Source organism: Miscanthus floridulus, chromosome 8 (genome assembly GCF_019320115.1).
Source record: "Miscanthus floridulus cultivar M001 chromosome 8, ASM1932011v1, whole genome shotgun sequence".
Taxonomy (NCBI): domain Eukaryota; kingdom Viridiplantae; phylum Streptophyta; class Magnoliopsida; order Poales; family Poaceae; genus Miscanthus; species Miscanthus floridulus.
This window is the reverse complement of record NC_089587.1, coordinates 8511563-8532246: the sequence shown is the minus strand read 5'-3', so window position 1 is coordinate 8532246 and position 20684 is coordinate 8511563. Positions and strand designations below refer to the sequence as shown.

At 42.0% G+C, this 20684-nt stretch overlaps 1 pseudogene; it reads left to right on the top strand.

Annotated features, from left to right (window-relative positions):
* The first annotated feature begins 15696 nt into the window (after window positions 1–15696).
* LOC136468528 (uncharacterized) lies at window positions 15697–16664 on the top strand (annotated as a pseudogene).
* The last annotated feature ends 4020 nt before the right edge of the window (window positions 16665–20684 follow it).

The following is a 20684-nucleotide window of genomic DNA, read 5'->3' as shown; positions in this document are numbered from 1 at the left end:
TGTCATGTGTTTTACACTTGTTTGTTTGGTCCCGTGAGCTATAAGGTACTTAACTATTGATCAAATATAAAATATTTTGTTGTATATCATGTAAAGCATGTGGCGAGGTATGCAATCACTTGTTGGAGACTTTGGGTTTAAACCTCGTGTGGCTTGTATTTTTGCCGTCTTTTTACAGTTGCGGGTGTTTTTGTCGTTAGGACTCGGATGTGCCAGGAAAAAACACAAACAGAATAGGGACGGGATGTGAACTGGAACACGGGTTAAACGTGGACTCGGAAAGAAAAACGGAAGGAACATGTAAAAAAAAGTACGGCCGAAATTGGGAAGCGGACTGGAATAAGGATTAGAGTTGGACTGGAATATGGATTGAACATAGACCGGAAAAGGAATACACGGAAGGAAGAGGCAGAAAAAAAGTACGGCAAAAATTTTGCCTATTTATTATTAGGTTATAGATTTATTTGGCGGAAGATTCTTTTCCTTTTTTTCACCCAAACACATACGTAAAATATCAACTTTGCCTTTCTAATGAAAACTATGTATAGAATTCTAAAGTCAAACTGAGCGGCCTTTGTAGGGAGCAACTTTGTTTAATAACAGGGGAAAGCAAATATGGGGTACAAGAAGAAAATGAAGGCATAGATATATTTCCGTAGCTAAAGATTAGGATATTCATGTTGCTATTGCTAATAGCTAGCAACTACTCTCTTCATTTTAAATTATAAAATATTTTGGCTTTTTCATATACATAGATTTTGCTATGTACTAAGATATATATACTATGTTTAAATACATAGTTAAAATAATATATTAAAAAATCAAAACGCTAAGGCCTACTTTGACAACAGGGGAACCTAGAGGGATCCTTGTGATTTCCCTGGACCAAAAACCCATGAACCAATCTACCCCGGGACAATCCGTCGCGCACTTTGGAAGCCCATCCGCGCCGGGCTCGAAGCCCGCTTCCCCTCCTTTTCCGCGCGGAAGGAATCCACTACTCCGAAGGCTGGGAGGGTTTCCCCGACTCGTCGCTCGCTCACAACTCACGACTCGTGACTCGCGAGGCTGCCCAGGTGTGAGGCCGCCGCCACCCCAGCATCCGGCCACCGCCACCTCGGCATCTTGTCGCTGCCGCCCCTCCGCCGCCTCAGCATCCCGTCGCTGTCGCCCCTCGGCCTTCTCATCGCTTCGGCTCACGCCAACAGTGAGCACGCCTCAACATCTCTGTGCACGCTAGGGTTTTGGGTCTTATCCTCTCTTCTCTTTCTTGTAGATCCTGGGGCTGTCGCCGCCACCTCAACGCCCGGCTGCGTGAAGCTGATCCAGTGCCGCCGCCGCCCGCCGCCCGGACCTCACTGGCTCAATCTCCACTGCTCTGTGACGACCCCCGCCTGGCCGCCTTGCCTCGTCCCAAGATCTAGTGAGTCCTTCCTCCCTCCTCCTTGTCCCTCCCAAGTTTGAGCTTCTGCGACTTGGATGTGTACCTTTTACTCATTGGATGTTTTGTTGAGAATATCATGTTTTGTCTGAGAATATCAGCAGTGCTTGCGACTTGGATGTGCTCAGCGATGCTATGCATGCATGGGGTTTATTTGGCATGTGTCAGAGCAAATTCTCCTGTTTTAATTAGCTCAATAGACTTTGCTGCTTGTTCCAAGTTAGTTCAGCTGCTCTCAACTCTGATGGTCACATGTTTAAGTCAGTTAGGGCCTGTTTGGCATGGCTCCAACTCCAGTTAGAGCAGCTCCACTCCAGAAATCTAGGTGGAGCTAGATCTGAGTGGAGTTAGAGTTGGCTCCCCACTGTTGTTTTTTGCTAAATCGTCTTGGGACAGGGTGACACTTGTGTAGGGACAGTTATGAAAATGGGTGGTTGTTTGAGTTCAGTGGATGACCAATACTCTAGAATCAGATTGATTTGTGTGGCAGGCACATATATAGATACAAAACTATGTCTAAATTTGTGTGTGCAGTACTGTTCTAAATATTTGATTATATAGCGTCTTTGGCATCTAGGTAATGACTAGAGGAAGTTTGGTTCATTTGTTGGTGGTGCCTCTATTTTGGTCTGTTGATTGTAGCACTCTTGCTGGGATGAGCTTCACCTGTGGGATACATGTTCCTGTAGTATATTGGAAAGGCAAGTAGATTTAGTGTTTTGTTAAGGTAAGTCAAGTGCAATTGTGATTTTGCGTTGCTATTAGAATGCAATGACTGCTACCTTACAATCTGTTGAATCCAACTGTTCAATTGCCAACACTGCTAATATGAAAGCTACATTACAATCTGTTAAATCCAGCTGTTCAATTGCCATTATTGTCTGGAAATTCTCTGATTATGCATGGCCTATGCCTGTCTAGTGTGTGTGTCCATGCCTCACTCAAATTAAATTAAGACGTCAGAGCAGTCTTCATTCCTAGTATTTGGAAGCTTGCTCTGTGGCACCTACCTCATCTCTATCTCTATCTCTTGTATCTATACAACTATCTATACAGACTGACTAGGACCCATCTATCGCTGCGCGTGGTGAAGCCACCCGTGGGATTCCCCCCTCCGCATGATGTGTGGATTAAAAACTATGTTGTCTGCACTCCATCATCCCCACCCCAAGCAATTGCATCGCCCAAATGCCTACTCTCCTGCCAGCACCTCCAGCTTGCTGCCCTCTTCCAGCTTGCATCGCCCAAATGCCTACGCTGTTCTAAATTTGTGTGGCAGGCACATATATAGATACATTTTTTAGTCCTGTTCTAAAAAATGAATGCATACATGCCTGGATGAGTAGGTGCTGATGTAAGTGCTGCCTAGATGATTAGGTGCTGCTGTAGAGTGCTATAAATATGATTAGGTGCTGCTGTAGAATGTTATAGAAAATGATTAGGTACTTCTGACTTTTTTAGACTTTTAATACTTGTTTTATCTACTTTTAATACTTGTTTTCTCAACTTTTTTAGACTTTTAATACTTTGAATCTGCCTGTTGATGCAAAAGTGGATCTGCAAACACAAAGGGCTAATACCCGAATCGATATCCAAAGCGTGCCAGTCGATTTGACCTGCTAATCGACAAGGATGAAGATACGAACACTTTGGTCCTGACAACAGTGATACGCCCGGAAGTCACGGCCAAGAGGTGCTCACGCGGAACTCGAGAATCGCCGAAGGTCGCACTGAAGCGATGCAGCTCGCCGAATCAATGAGAACTCGTAAAAAAAAGGAAAAATATGCAAATTGACGAAGTCGCCGAAAAGTAAGTAGACGCAAATAGGAGTAAAAATTGGTTTTGATATTGATTGATCTATCTATTACATTGCCCCTTACTCCATATTTATACCCTGATCTAAAGAGACACAACCAAACACAACTAGGACACCAATCCCATATCTAAGGAAACACGTGACTCTTACATGAATCATACTCTAACTAATATAGAAAAGGAAATCAACTCCTATCTATTTCCCTGTCCGCCTCAATTACGATGGAAATTTCACCGTCCTCCTTCCCATCGGCATACTCCCTATTTCATCGGCAGTAGTCTTCAAGTCTTCCTTCATCGGCATACTCCCTGTTTCATCGGCAGTAGTCTTCAAGTCTTCCTTCATCGGCATACTCCCTGTTTCATCGGCAGTAGTCTTCAAGCCTCCCTTCATCGGCATACTCCATGTTTCATCGGCAGTAGTCTTCAAGCCTCCCTTCATCGGCATCGACAACAACACCTCCAACCTCATCGGCAACGCCCGAGTCCAAATCAACCTTTTCATCGACCATCACCAGCTATCGGCAACCATCTTTACAAGCTGGCTTTCATCGGCTATCAAAGTATTCAATAACTTTCCCCTTGCCGATTAGTCCACTCCAATTATTTTGACACGTGCAAAAAACGGTGTCAACACATGCCCCCCAATTTCGGAGTATAAAACCATTAATGCTCCGAAATTTACTCCAGATAACGCTTGCCTTCGCCCGATTACCGTAACTCATTCTCCAAGCCAAAACTTGATTTGTTATCAAATCCAATCAAATCTAATCTTGATTCACGCACTTCAGTAAATATCGCACAATCGCCAACCACTCTTGCTTTGATTATGGTTAAAATACCGAAACAATAACCCATCGGCAAGATCTTAACATGATAATGCTGCCATTTTCAGAATTAAAATATCCTGTATCGATATCCCTTCCAAGTCATGATTACTTGTCATCAACTCATCTGTACAATCCCCTGATTATCGCGCGAACAGTTACCATATCCCTCTGAACCGCCTTGACCTATATGCGCGCGACATAGAGATAAGTCCAAAATACCCTTATTCCGGGCGGCTTATAAATAGATTTCTCCGGAACCCTTATTTTCTACCTTCAGCCTCCAATCCTTGGCATTCTCTCTCTCCGGCGGCGACTCCGACGAACAACCGCGCGACCCCAACCAACAAGAACCCTTCTCCGGCGCTAACTTCAAGTTTCCGGCTCGTACCTCCACCTTCCTCAAGACAATGGCCATCAACTTCAACGTCCCCGCGGTTCGCTCCACTTCCATTACCCTTTACTTTGATCTTTTCGCAAATTCATTCAGTTGGTGATTTTTCCTTTCTTCTGTTCTCTGGATTCTATAACCTTAGGAACTGCGCAACAAATTAGTTATCCCAACCGATCAGCCGCACGTCCAATGCCTTGGACCAATAGGCAACCCAGATCCAACCGATCTGATCAATGCAGAGGTTAACAGAATCCCTTTTAGAGCCCAAAATTTCTCTCTGAATTTGTGGAAAGACACATTCCGATCTTGGCCCAAAACCACCAAAGGGTGGAAAGATTGGTACTTGAGGGTTAATAGATCGATGCAAGTATACTGGGCAGAACGAAGGTTAGACCAATGCATTAGGCTCTCTATTACCGATATGCAGAAAAATGAATCAATGATAATTGCAGCTGCTTATTTCTGGTCAGACACGACCAACACTTTTATGTTTGGACATGGCCCAGCTACCCCTACCCTTGCCGATATCCACATGCTTACTGGCTTGGACATCTCAACTGCCGATGAAGGCTCCATTTATGGTAGAAAGTCTGAATATAGGGTGAATACCCGCAACATCGGCGGTTGGACAGGATATATTCAAGAATACCAGAAGACCGGGACACTTAACCAGAGGGAACATGCCACTTTCCTGAATATGTGGTTAGAAAAATTTATCTTCTGTGGTCGATCAGTAGGACCAACCAACGCCTTCCTCCCTGCAGCTAAACTTTTGGCTAATGGCGTAAGGTTTCCTCTTGGCCGATACCTTCTGAGCTCCACTTATCATCTTCTTCATCAAGTGTCTCAGAAACTTTTGCTTGGCGAACCCATCGGCAACCTGGGAGGCCCGTGGTGGTTTATCAACATGTGGCTGAATGCCCATATACACAAACGTTTGCAATGGGACTTTTTTGCTCAACAATTCCCACGAGAAATTGCTGAAGACTATGTGCTTGGGGATGATGAATCGGCAACACGCTCACCCCTCAATTTTGGTGAAGCCATAATTGTCCTTCCTGGAACAGAAGCCAACGAAGACCAAATCGGCAGATTCTTTCAAAGCTTCTACAATGGTCTTTCTCATGATCATAGGGCCTAGGTGCCTTATATTGACGAAGAAAACATATTCCCCCTTCTTTTCAACTTTGCCGATAACACTCTGAATCAAGATAATGAGCTCATGATGGCTATCATCACTCCCAGGGCAATTCCAGTAAACACATTCGGCAGCGGGAAAAACACCAACATTACGTATGAATTTTACAACCCATCGGCAGTATCCCGCCAATTGGCCTTTGGGCAACTGCCAATCAAACTCTGCTTTGCCGATGTGATCAAACCCAGAGAAACAATCACCTGCGGAACAGATTGGAACAAGGTAGTACAACTCTCCCCCGATGCCGATACTACAGATGTTGATATATCCACCTGGACACCAATATCTTTCATCACCGAGTCATATAAGCAATGGTGGCGAGAGTGGAAAGAACAACTGTTTGCAACTTCTGCTCACACATATCGGCACATGATCGACCCTGAATATGCCATCCCTGACGACGCGGTAAGTTTCCTTTAACTCCCTTCTGCTTCTCCCTTCATATATCAGTAACTGATTTTCTTGTAACAGGTTAACAACCCAGCACCATCGGTGAGCAAAAGTGGGAAACCCTTCAATCTCCGGCCTGTTTCTCCAACATCGCCGATCGGCTACAACGCTCCCACCTTAGCCGCTTTGACCCACCAGAAGATTCGTACCAAGACCATCACTTCTAAGTCCAAATTGGCTACATCCAGGGCTACTCCATCGGCTGCTGCTACAACCTTGGTCAAAGCATTTAAGGTAACAATCTTGTTTATTTTTACTTATGCCGATCACAAACTGTATTAACCTTAATCATCAGGGGGTAAGAGCTGCTACTGGATCGTCATCGGCAATTCCGCCGATATCAAGCACCACTTCTTTCGATGAACCTTCAGAGGTAGCTTCTTGACTTTACATTTTATCGGTTAAATATCATCTCTTACACTTGTTTTGCAGCAACAATTGGGTACATCGGCAAACGTACCAGATGTCCAAGCTTCACAACCAACAAGTGTCGATGCCCCCCAGCCAATCGTTGCCGATGCCCAAGCAAAGCGCAAAGCTTTAACAGATACTGAAGCACAGCCAAAACGACAAAGGTATATGCCGATCCCTACATCTGCCCCAATGTCATTGGCCATCATACCTCAAGAGCCCACCACCGATGAAGTCACAGAGGATATCCCATCGGCAAGCTCAGCCGATCCCCCACATGACATACTCCAGGTTGCTTCCTCCAGTCAAGCACAGGAAATTGCCTTGAAACAGGTAAACCGATCAACCTAGCTGATTTACAATACTCATACTTACCCCTAACTGATCTCCTTTTCTCTCTCTCAGGAACAAGATTCCCCGAACAGCCTATTTTCCTTTGCCATTGACATTTCTGACGACGATGGAGAGGAGACAAGTTCTTCCCTTGCACTGGGAACAATATCGGCAGAGACTAAATCCAAGTTGGAAACCCTCCTGAACTTGCTACAACAAGGTACCGCCCAACTGGTAGATGACTCGGACCCCGCAAAGGCAATTTTCAAAACAATTCGTGGCCAGGTCCCTGCCGATGTTGAAGAAGTACTTTTCCCAGCAGCTCACTTAGAAAGCCGCCAACTGCAATATCAACGGGCTGCTCAGCGCATTGCCGATAGAGCAGCTCAGGCTCAACTCAAAGAAGAAATGCTACAACTGAAACAGATTGCCGATGAGAAGCACAAGGGCATTGGCAACTTGCAGACTTCGGGCGCTGAACTTAAGCAGAAAATCTTAGATTTATCAGCAAGGAAGATGGCTCTATTGGCTGAATTGAAAGAAGTCGAGGCAGCCTTAACTCATGCCCAACAAGAAGAAAGCCAGCTACCCGATGCCATCAAGGTCCTTCAGCAAGAAAGAGACATCCAGGCTCGCAAAGCCTTGGCCATGAAGAAAAAACTCAAGCCTGTGGAGGGTGCTGCCGATGACGATATCAAAGAAATGGAGGAAGCCGACCAGATTCGCCTGTGTGCGATATTAGCTATCCAATCCTTGTTGAATGTGTAATCTTTTTTATTGTATCGGCACTTTATGAGACATTGACATCCTTGCATAATTCTAGCCGATAGTACTGTTATCGGCACTTATACTTTTATGCATCTATCCAGATACTAGGGTAATATTTCTTTAAATATTTTCCATTTAACGCTCTGGGAAACACAACCCCTTCGAGGGTTTCTAAAATATATGCATTACCATGAACAGACTGATTTATCCGATATGGACCTTCCCAATTAGGAGACCACTTTCCAAACTTTGAACTTTTAGTCCCAATCGGTAAAATCAATTTCCAGACCAGATCTCCATCGGCAAACTCTTTTACTTTCACCTTCTTGTCATACCATCTAGCTACTCTTTTCTTATTTTCTTCGATACTAACTAAAGCCCTTAACCGATGACCCGCCACATCTTCCAACTCATCCTTCATAAGAGTATTATAATCATCGGCTGTCAGCTGATTTTGAGAACGTATTCGTCTAGAGCCAACCTTAATTTCCCAAGGCAATACTGCATCGTGTCCATATACTAACTGATAAGGCGTTACTTTGGTTGCACCATGACATGACATCCGATATGACCACAAGGCTTCATTTAATACCGTATGCCACCTCCTAGGATTTTCTTCAATTTTGCGCTTAATGAGTTTGATGATCCCTTTGTTAGAAGCCTCAGCTTGACCATTAGCTTGAGCATAATATGGAGAAGAATTTAAAATTTTAATTCCCATACCTACAGCAAACTCATCAAATTCTCCTAATGTAAACATAGTGCCCTGATCGGTAGTGATAGTCTGAGGAATACCAAATCGGTAAACAATGTGCTCTTTCACAAAATCAATCATATTGACCGATGTCACCTTTTTTAAAGGAATTGCCTCAACCCACTTTGTGAAATAATCGGTAGCAACCAGAATAAATTTATGTCCTTTACTCGATGGCGGATAAATCTGACCAATGAGATCAATAGCCCATCCCCGGAACGGCCATGGTTTGATTATAGGATTCATAGCCGATGCAGGCGCTCTTTGAATATTACCAAACTTTTGACACCCCTGGCATCCTTTAAAATATTTAAAACAATCTTCAAGAATAGTCGGCCAATAGTACCCATTCCTTCTGATCATCCATTTCATCTTGAAAGCCGATTGATGTGCCCCACATACTCCTTCATGAATTTCACCCATCAAGCTTTTCGATTCATCATTGCTAACACATCTAAGTAAAACTCCATCTATAGTTCGATAATATAATTCATCATCGAGGAGCACATATTTGGTAGCTTGGAACCTTATACGTCTCTCAACCTTTCTATATGGATCCTTTAAATAATCGACAATCTCTTTCCTCCAGTCATCGGTATCAACTGCCGATGTTAGCACTTCCTGAATAGTCTGATACCCTGAAGCATGCTGAGCTAGTCGATTAGCTTCCTCATTATGCAATCGAGAGATATGTTCAAGACGAAAACCTCTAAATCCTTTCAACAATTGCAAACATCTCTCATAATACGAAATCAAAGCTTCACTTCGGCATTCATAAATTCCAGCCAATTGATTTATAACTAGCATAGAATCACCAAAGATTTCAACAACATCGGCACGTATCTCCTTCAGCAATTCTAACCCTTTTATCAAGGCTTGGTATTCAGCTTGATTGTTTGTCGCTGTAGCAACAATCGGCAATGAAAACTCATACTTCCTTCCTTGAGGTGAAATTAACACAATGCCGATACCTGCTCCTTCACCACATGTGGACCCATCGAAGAAAAGTGTCCAGGGAGCAATCCCCAGAGAGTCCACTGTATTACAATGCTGAGTGACAAAATCAGCCATCACTTGCCCTTTAACTGCCTTAGTTGATTCGTAACGTAGTTCAAATTCTGATAATGCTAAAATCCATTTGCCGATTCTACCACTTAATATCGGCATCGACAACATATACTTGACCACATCGTCTTTGCATATGACCGTACATTCGACAGATAACAAATAATGCCTTAATTTGACACAAGAAAAGTATAAACACAGACACAATTTTTCGATGGCCGAATACCTCGTCTCAGCATCCACTAATCTTCTGCTCAAATAATAAATAACACGTTCTTTCCCTTCAAATTCTTGAATAAGAGCTGAACCGATAACTGTATCATCAGTTGACAAATATAACCTGAAAGGCTTCCCATGTTGAGGTGGAACTAGCACTAGAGGATTTGATAAATATTTCTTAATTTCATCAAGGGCTAATTGCTGTTCAACTCCCCATACAAATTCCTGATCAGCTTTCAATTTAAGTAGTGGGCTGAAAGCCTTGATCTTACCCGACAGATTAGATATGAATCTTCTAATGAAATTAATCTTACCGATCAAAGATTGCAATTCAGTCTTATTGGCAGGAGCAATCACCTTGTTAATTGCATCAATAGACTTCCTACTGATTTCAATGCCCCGCTGATGCACCATAAAACCCAAGAATTGTCCTGCCGATACACCAAATGCACATTTATTAGGATTCATCTTCAATCCATGCTTCCTTGTGCACTCCAGTATCTTTCGTAGATCGGCTAAATGTGCTGTGATATCTCCAGACTTAATCACTACATCATCAATGTAGATCTCCACTAATGTGCCGATGTATTCATGAAAAATAAAGTTCATAGCTCTTTGATAAGTAGCACCGGCATTTTTCAAACCAAACGTCATGACTATCCACTCGAACAACCCCACATGACCTGGACATCTGAAAGCAGTCTTGGGAATATCTTCCTCAGCCATGAATATTTGATTGTAACCTGCATTACCATCCATGAAGCTGATAATTTGATGTCCAGCCGCAGCATCAATCAACAAATCAGCAATCGGCATTGGATAGCCATCCATCGGTGTGGCTTTGTTGAGATTCCTGAAATCAATACAGACACGAAGTTTTCCATTTTTCTTATAAACAGGAACTATATTAGAGATCCACTCTGCGTATCGACATTGCCGAATAAACTTTGCTTCAATTAATTTAGTTATTTCGGCCTTAATGTCAGGAAGTACATTAGGGTTGCATCGGCGCGCTGGCTGCTGATGTGGCCGAAATCCAGATTTGATAGGTAACCGATGTTCAACTATCGATCGGTCTAATCCAGGCATCTCAGTATAATCCCAAGCAAAACAATCTTTATATTCTTTTAACAAATCTGTTATTCGCTGCTTACACTTGGAATCTAACTTAGCACTAATAAAAGTAGGTCTTGACCTATCACCATCACCAATATCTACTTCTACTAAATCATCTGCCGATGTGAACCCTTGACCTAATTTTCCATCATCGGCAAACCTATCCATTAAAACTCCTCTTCAGAACCGACTGCTTGAATCGGTGGAATTTCATAATCAGCAACTCTAAGGAACTCTTTTTCCCAAGCTTCTCCTGATATGCATTTAGTTCGCTCATAAGTATCTGATTCTGCCGATGCAATGACATAAGAAGAATCACCAGGGACGACCTCAATCTTATCCCCAATCCACTGTACGAGGCATTGATGCATTGTAGAAGGAACACAACAATTAGCATGAATCCAATCCCTCCCTAGAAGCAGATTATATGCACCCTTGCCATTGATAACAAAGAACGTCGTTGGCAAGGTTTTGCTGCCGATGGTCAATTCAACGCACACTGCCCCTTTAGCCGGTGACACATTGCCTTCAAAATCTTTCAACATCATATCGGTTTTGGTCAAGTCTTGATCTCCCTTACCAAGTTTCCGATACATCACGTAAGGCATAATATTAATCGCAGCCCCTCCATCAATAAGTACCTTAGACACAGGCTGCCCATCAACTCTGCCCTTCACAAATAAAGCCTTAAGATGCTGTCTCTCGTCATCGGTAGGTTTCTCAAAAACAGCCATCATTGGATCTAGTGTTAACTGAGCTACTTGATCAGAGAGAACAACTTCTTCCTCATTATCGGATAGTGCTAAAAACTCCATCGGCAACATGAATACCATATTAACATCTGCCGATGGACCCTTATTTTTGTGTTTTACCCGCCATTGCTGATGACCAGGCCTTTCATTGGAGGAATTTTCCTCTTGGTATAAATCCTCCTGACGCTCACGTTGCATCCTCCTTCTCTGCGTCTTTGTCAGACCCTCTGGGCACCATCGAGGAAACTTGGTTTTCCAAACCGGCTGATAACAAGTCCTAGTTGGTTCTACACGACGTATATTAGGGTCCCTGTAGAATATTTCCTCATCGGGAACTCTTGCGTTTGCCATCTCCTCAAGCTCCTCTTGATTCCTTGGAAAATATCCAGCGCGTTTACCAAGCCTCTCATGTACACTAAGTCTGCCCCCCAGCCGATCATGCACTGATGCTCTGCCTCTGATCGGCTCATTGATAGACAAACCCTGATTACCAAGTTGAAACCTCCTTTCTGAGCGATTGACCCCGTAATAACCATTACACTCAGGGCAATTTTCAACAGTTGGCAATTTAATACCTTCTTCCCAGCAATGGATGAAAAACGGACATTTCCAATGATCTTTATGTCGATTCCATTCTTCCTGACGTCTCACTTCTTGCTGTTGTCGATATCGGTCATTACGTTGACGCCAACCCTCCTGCTGCCTTCGATGAGTAATCACAATGCCAGGTCGAGGAGGATTTTTGGAACTACTGCTTTCTCCTAGCAAACCCTTACTTTTTGCATCATCGGTAGTTATCCGATGTTGGGGGTCCACTGACGCGTTTTTCTCAGCAGCCTCTGACGTCAATACCTTGGTCTTTCCTTTGGCATCCAACATATTTGCTGGAAAAGGGTGTTGATCAATTTTCATCGGCTTCTGGGCCTTGGAAGTACCAAACTTAATTCTCCCAGATTCAATAGCCGATTGTAACTGTTGCCTGAATACCTTGCACTCATTTGTACTGTGTGAAGTTGCATTGTGCCATTTGCAGTACAAGATCTTCTTCAACTCTTCTGCCGATGGGATCACATGATTAGGTGACAGCTTAATTTGGCCCTCTTGAAGCAGAAGATCAAATATTTTATCGGCCTTGGTGATATCAAAGGTAAACTTTTCTGGCTCTTTTTGACCAAAGGGACATGCTATCGGCTTTTTATTCTTAACCCACTTAGCTAAGCCGATAACTGGTTCTTCATCAGAGTCAGAATCTCCTACTTCTTCAACAAATGATACCTTTTTACTCCAATTCTTTTTAGGTTCAAAAACCCTAGTATCTTGATCAGAGATCCTTTGCACAAGATGACTGAGGCTTTCAAACTCCTAAGAAGCATATCTGTCTTTAAGATGTGGCAATAACCCTTGGAAAGCCAGATCGGCAAGCTACCGATCATCCAGCACCAGGCTGTAGCACTTATTTTTTACATCTCGTAGCCTTTGTACAAAGCTCTCTACCGATTCATCATTACGCTGTCTCAATTTTACTAAATCGGTAAGCTTCTTTTCATGGATTCCAGCAAAGAAATACTTATGAAATTGTTTTTCTAGATCAACCCAAGTAATAATAGAATTTGGTGGTAATGAAATGAACCATGTAAATGCTGATCCAGACAAAGATGATGAAAATAATCGAACTCTTAATTCATCTCTGTTAGCTGCTTCTCCACATTGAATAATGAAGCGATTGACATGTTCCATTGTTGATGTATCATCTTGCCCAGAGAATTTAGTGAAATCTGGTACCTTGTACCAATTTGGGAGAGGAATTAAATCGTATGCAGGAGGGTATGGAGTCCGATAAGAATAAGTATTGACCTTGGGCTTTATCCCAAACTGATCCTTCATAATTTTTGCTATCTTATCGGCCCAAAAAGCATCAGCCTCCTGCTGACGAACTAGTTGAATTTCTATAGGAGGTGCCTGCTGACATCCCTCCACATATCTTTGTGGCCCACGATCTCCAGCAATCGGCATATTTGCCGTTACTTGTGGTCCATTAGCCTGTTGGAAAGGATTCATCGGCTGGGCTGCCGATGCTTGATTCTGGAAACCAGCTTGCATATGACCTTGTTGAATCCCTGCAACCTGCTGATTTCGCTGAACTGTATGTTGAACAGGTAACTGTCCTGACCAATCATTATTAGAACTCATCGGTACAAAACTTACCGATGGCTGGTAATTTGCTGATATTGTTGGATAATTAAAATCGGTTTGAGGCATGAACTGAACCCCAGTTTGACTCATAGCAGGGGCTTTCTGCTGCATCGGCAGTAAGCTCGCCGATGGACTTGAATTGAATGTTTGAACCATAGGCATCTGGAAACCTCCTGGAGTTGGTTGCACAGAAGTAGTTGCGGCATATTGAGGCACTTGAGCCATCGGCGAAACGGCCGATGGTATAGGCGCTCTTCCTACTGCATCAAACCCTTGAGGTAATCTAGGATTGAAAGCAGATGACTCCGGAGGCATGCCATATCCCCACTAATTAGTAGGAATCTGGCTATTCTGAGACATAGGGCCTGACATAGCTGATGCCGATAGATCTGTATTAAGCTGAACTCGCCCTCCTGGTAGTACCTGATCTGATTGTATCGGTGTAGATTGAATATTAGGTGAGCCTGCCAATACTGGAGGGGAAGTAACTTCTGTACCCACAACGGCCGAAGGAGCCGATGGAGTTTTGACAGATGCCGGCTCTGGTTGATGATAGGTAGGCCCAACGTAATGTGATGCCGCTTGTCCTTCTTTGAGAGTTCAAACCACAGCATTATGAACAGTATTGGACAGCACATTGGAATGATTAATCAAAGCATGATTTACTGCAGAATTAACCATCTCTTGAAGTTTACCAGGATTGGAGTCAAAGGTAACCTGCCGAGGCAACGGCAAATCTTGCTTCTGGATGACTTGTCCACTCTTGTTCAAGCTAAACGATCTCAGATAAAGCTGCTTGTATTCTTCTACAGCCTTTTCCATAGCCTGCCTCTGTTCTTCCTTGAGATCTTCTTCTGATACTGCGATAATGTTCCCTGAATCGATCTCGGGATTGAACATATTGATTGATTGTCCCACCGAGCGTGCCAAAAGATGTGTTGATGCAAAAGTGGATATGCAAACACAAAGGGCTAATACCCGAATCGATATCCAAAGCGTGCCAGTCGATTTGACCTGCTAATCGACAAGGATGAAGATACGAACACTTTGGTCCTGACAACAGCAATACGCCCGGAAGTCACGGCCAAGAGGTGCTCACGCAGAACTCGAGAATCGCCGAAGGTCGCACTGAAGCGATGCAGCTCGCCGAATCAATGAGAACTCGTAAAAAAAAAGGAAAAATATGCAAATTGACGAAGTCGCCGAAAAGTAAGTAGACGCAAATAGGAGTAAAAATTGGTTTTGATATTGATTGATCTATCTATTACATTGCCCCTTACTCCATATTTATACCCTGATCTAAAGAGACACAACCAAACACAACTAGGACACCAATCCCATATCTAAGGAAACACGTGACTCTTACATGAATCATACTCTAACTAATATAGAAAAGGAAATCAACTCCTATCTATTTCCCTGTCCGCCTCAATTACGATGGAAATCTCACCGTCCTCCTTCCCATCGGCATACTCCCTATTTCATCGGCAGTAGTCTTCAAGTCTTCCTTCATCGGCATACTCCCTGTTTCATCGGCAGTAGTCTTCAAGTCTTCCTTCATTAGCATACTCCCTGTTTCATCGGCAGTAGTCTTCAAGCCTCCCTTCATCGGCATACTCCATGTTTCATCGGCAGTAGTCTTCAAGCCTCCCTTCATCGGCATCGACAACAACACCTCCAACCTCATCGGCAACGCCCGAGTCCAAATCAACCTTTCCATCGACCATCACCAGCTATCGGCAACCATCTTTACAAGCTGGCTTTCATCGGCTATCAAAGTATTCAATAACTTTCCCCTTGCCGATTAGTCCACTCCGATTATTTTGACACGTGCAAAAAACGGTGTCAACACTGCCCTTCTAATACTTGTTTTCTCTACTTTGAGTGCTCTCCTTTTCTCTAGTTGATTTGAATTGGTAATATATATGTAATAATATAATTTCATATATGTAACACTAGATGGCTTCTTGGGAAGAGCTTGCTAGGAAATTTTTGTTGGAAGAGGAAGAAGAAGATGAGGAGCTATTCTTTGTTCTTCTCCCTGCTGTAATGCCCTTTCTCGACGAAGATAAAACACCTGAGCATACCTCTTCTCTTCCTGGTGCTAAAAAGGTTAAAGAGATCCTCGAAGAACACGAGAATTGGTGCAAGGAAGAATTTAGGATGGAGGCTGAAATATTTAGAACTATAGCAAACTTTCTCAGGGTCGAGAACTTGCTGCGTGACACACGTGGTATGAAGATTGAGGAGCAATTTGGTCTTTTTATGTTCATGCTCTCTCATAATGCAAGCACAGAGAGGCTAAAGAAGGAGTTTCAACATAGTGGTGAGACAGTGCATAGGAAAATATATGATGTCTTCAATATCATTCCAACATTAACCCAAAAATTTATCAGACTTCCGAATCCAAGCCACACACATGAAGATTACATGTGACCCTAGATTTATGCCATTCTTTCAGGTCGGTTAATACATATAGTACACTTTTCTTAATACCATTCCTAAATACAATCCAAATCTTAAGTAAATTTTCTTACTTGCAGAACTGCATCGGCGCTATCGATGGTACGCATGTCCCAATCACAATTGGACAAGACAAGGCCAGTCCCTATAGAAATAGGAACGGAACACTATCGCAGAATGTTATGTTTGCCTGTGACTTCGACTTGAAGTTCACTTTCATCTCATCTGGTTGGGAAGGATTCGCATCTGATGCAGGAGTGTTGCGGTCTGCTCTTGGCAAGGGATTTACTGTGCCAGCAGGCAAATTCTATCTTGTAGATGGTGGATATGCAAACACACCATCATTCCTTGCTCCCGACCGAGGAGTTAAGTATCATCTTAGTGAGTTCAAGAGACATGGCCAGAGGGGAAATGCATATGCCAACTACAAGGAATTGTTTAATCATCGGCATGCGATTCTTTGAAATCACATTGAGAGGGCCTTTGGGGTTCTCAAAAAGCGGTTTCTAATTCTGAAAGTGGGGATACATTACCCAATTGAATCTCAAGTTATGATTCCAGCAGCTGCTGCTGTGTTTCACAACATCATTAGAGGGTTGAATGGGAGTGAAGAGTGGCTAGACATCCTACCTGATAATATCAACCCATCAAATTATGTCGACATGCCAGAGGGAGACACTAACTACCCAAGTGAGATGGAATCAAACCATGAAAATACCCTACGAGACCAGATAACCCATCAGATGTGGGCTGCCTACAATGTGTAGGATAGTAGTGTTTGGAATGTAATTTATGAGTTATGAGTTATGTATTTCTGTAATACATTATGTGATGCAACATTCTGTAATAAATTCTCCAATATATTCTATAATATGTTATGAGTTATGTATTTCTGTGTGATGCAATATTCTATAATAAATTCTATAATACATTCTATAATATTTTATGAGTTATGTATTTCTATAATTATTTCTTGTAGCAATGTCGAAGGCAAGGGCTATATGGAACTCTAGATATGAGAAAGGGCTTGTTGACATTATGAGGGACCATGTGAACATCCCCTTGTTCAGGGGTCAGAATGGATGGAGTGGAGAGGGTTGGAGAAGTATCTCAGAGAAGTTTACCCAAATGTATCCTTTAGCACACTTCACAAAGCAGCAGCTACAAGAGAAGGAAAAGGAGCTAAAGGGCAGCTGGAAAGGCGATACATGTAGCGTTAAAGGATAGTGGTGTTGGTTGGAATGACTCATTGGCCATGGTCATTGCGGAACCAGAAAAATGGAAGAAACTGATCAATGTAAGATTTTTTCACTGAACCAAAAAATTGTTGCCATATTCTGGTTGCAAGTACTAACTATGCTGTTGTCTTGGTATTAAATAGGATAATGGAAAAATGGCTAGGTTCCAGAAGAAGCCGTTTTCTTTATATGAAGACTATACGCCATTGTATGCTGGTATGTTATTTGAAACTTCTCTCTAAGGTTATGTAGCCTTATTGTTCTACTTGAGAGTAAAGCACTATCTAACTTGATAGTATGACTGTGCATAGAAAGTGTTGCTACAGGAGATCTAAACTTCACATCAACTGAGCACTTGCAGCCTGCTCCTCTTGTTCCTATTGCTGCTCCAGCTGCTCCGGCTGCTCTGGCTACTCCTGTTGCAGTGTCTGATAGCACAAGTCCAGGTGCTACTTTTGATGGGCTAGACGTCTCAAGTGCATGCAATGAAGCTCAGTCTGCACCTTCCAATCAAGATTCTATGCAAGGAGCGAGTAGTGGGAGAAAACATAAGCAGAGTCACATTGGTGTTGCTATTGATGATTTTGTGCAGTTTAAGAAGATGCAAACAAGTAAAACAATGGAAGCACTCAATGAAAAGAAGAAACAAGACGAAGCATTTTCAGTCGACAAGTGTCTCGATGAAGTTGATGCAATTGAACTTACTGATGTGGAGAAGGCGTATGCTATGAATATCTTCAAATATGAGATTGACAGGGAGGTATTCATGAAAATGAAAAACAAAAATGTTCGTTTGATTTGGCTCAAACAACAGATTAGGTAATGCTTGGCTGCCACTGGATTAGTTTACTTTGGTATGACTTAGCTGCTAATGCTTTTCCTTGTGCTTACTTGCAGTGCTATCTGTGGAGGCAATGTTGGTGGAGGCAATGTTTGAATTGAGAAGAAAAACGTAGCTAAGTCATTGTATGCAGGTATATTATTTGAACAACAGCTTGCACTTGCCAACAGCTATGACTGCCGATTGATCTTATTTTTTATTAGCCTAGGAATTTGCATGTCTGTGAGATAGTAATCATATACATGGATTTTTTTTCATGGTTCTACACATGGTATAATAAGTCTCCCTGTTTGTTGGTGTTAGCTGTTGGGTGAAGGACTGAACCTACTGTGAGTCTGTGAGACTTGTCCTGTTGCATTGCATTGTTCATTGCTAATGGATGGAGGAGCCAGTTTGTTGGTGTTAGCACACAGAGACCCACTGGCTATGGCTGGTGTCTACTTCTCTGAATTGTCTCTTGAAAGGGAGCAGTAGAATAATCTTTTGTTTTTGTTTTTTTTGTTTAGCCCTCAAGCATTGGTAGATCCTGATGTAGCTATGTCTTTCTGTTTCATGCAAGTTTGTCACGTTACACTTGTTTTTTTTTCAAATCCAGCATGCATGTTTCATGTTTTTTTTCTCTCTAAATCCAGCATGCATGTCTTCCTGTTCGAATGCTTTCTTGTCCTATACCAGTACGGTTGTGTATTTCATTTATCCTACTCTGAACTGATAGATAGCCATAGGCATCATGAGAACAATCTCCTTTTTATCTATGTTATATGTATTTTGGCCATATACAATAGCATTTTCCAGAGCCAGACATGTCATGAGAGATCACCATTTTCATTATTGTGTTACTGCAGATGTCCCAGTGGAAGCAATGCATGATTTAAAATAAGTGAAGTCGTAACTTTTGATAGTACTTTGCTAGATGCCAGAAGACATTGGATGTAAGGATGGTCAATTTCGAGATGATTGAAGTATATGATTATGACTTCACCATTTTCTATTGGATTTAAGGATGTAGAACAATCTGTATGAATGCTACTAGTAGTTGATTAGATGTCAGATAATACTTTTGCGTTTACTAGATTTGGTTTAAGGTCTGAATTATGTCTGTATTTGTATGGTGAAACTTGTTCCAGATTTTTCATGATTTGGTGGCTCTGACATTGATATGTAGTGATTTTTTTATATTATTCACCTCTTTTTGTTTTTTCTTTATTTTTTGCTATTTTTTCTGATTTTTTAAGACATGATTTCTCACATACTCACAGTAGCATTCCTAGGCTAATATGTTGGGTGCTATCTGTGAGAAACCATGTCTATTGTGAAAAACCACCGATTTCTTCCGTTCCCGACAGAAGCAGGGGAAAAAGATTTCCAAACAGCAGCAGGGGAATGATCCCACACGTGAAATCTTCCCTGGAGAGGAGAAGGGGATTATGATGTCCAAAAAAATTCCTCCCTTGCCGTTTTCTTCCCTGGGTTAATCACCCTGTGTTGCCAAAGCAGCCCTAAATAATTTAAAATGGACGGAGTAGGAACTAGTAAGAGGGGATTAAAAAAGCCACCGGCAATAAGTGTACTAATCACTAGCACAGTTTAACAAGTTGGAGGCTACCAGGAGATGCCAATGTAGTAGCTAGCCATGCTAATTTTAAGCGTTCAAACAGCCCATAAGGTTCTATATAAGGGGGTGTTTGGTTGCCGTTCCTAAATTTTAGTCGTTGTCCCATCGGATGTTTGGACACATGCATGGAGTATTAAATATAAACTAATTACGAAACTAATTACATAGTTTACGACTAATTTGCGAGACGAATCTTTTGAGCCTAATTAGTCCATGATTTTAGAATGTTTTGCCACAGTAAACATATGTTAATGATGAATTAATTAGGCTTAAAAAATTCGTCTCGTGGAGTACTGACGTATTATGTAATTTATTTTTTTTATTAGTGTCCGAACACCCCATGTAACATCCTTCCGACACATCTTTTAAATTTTAGTAGCTGGATCAAAACACCCTTAAGACTATAACGAGGGTTGCATACCGAGGAAAAATTGTTCGGATGACATGTCAGTGTTTACTCCTTTTTTTTTGCAATTGCATGACATGATTTACCACTTAAATAAACTAGTTTCATGTATATTAATATATGCAATATTTAGTGTATTTCTGTTTTTTACTATAAAGCTTGTTTTTCCACACCAATATATTTGAGTAGCCTATCCAACTCGATTAAGACTAAATGTTTTGTTATCGTAGTTGTATATAAATATTAAAATCAAATGAATTCATATATTTTTGAAAATAATCAAATACACCCTGTTTTCACATACTATTTTTTTAAAAGCAACACCATGTTTTTTTAGGAAAAAAAGCAACACAGATTTGCGAGTATATATGAGACTAAAGCCCA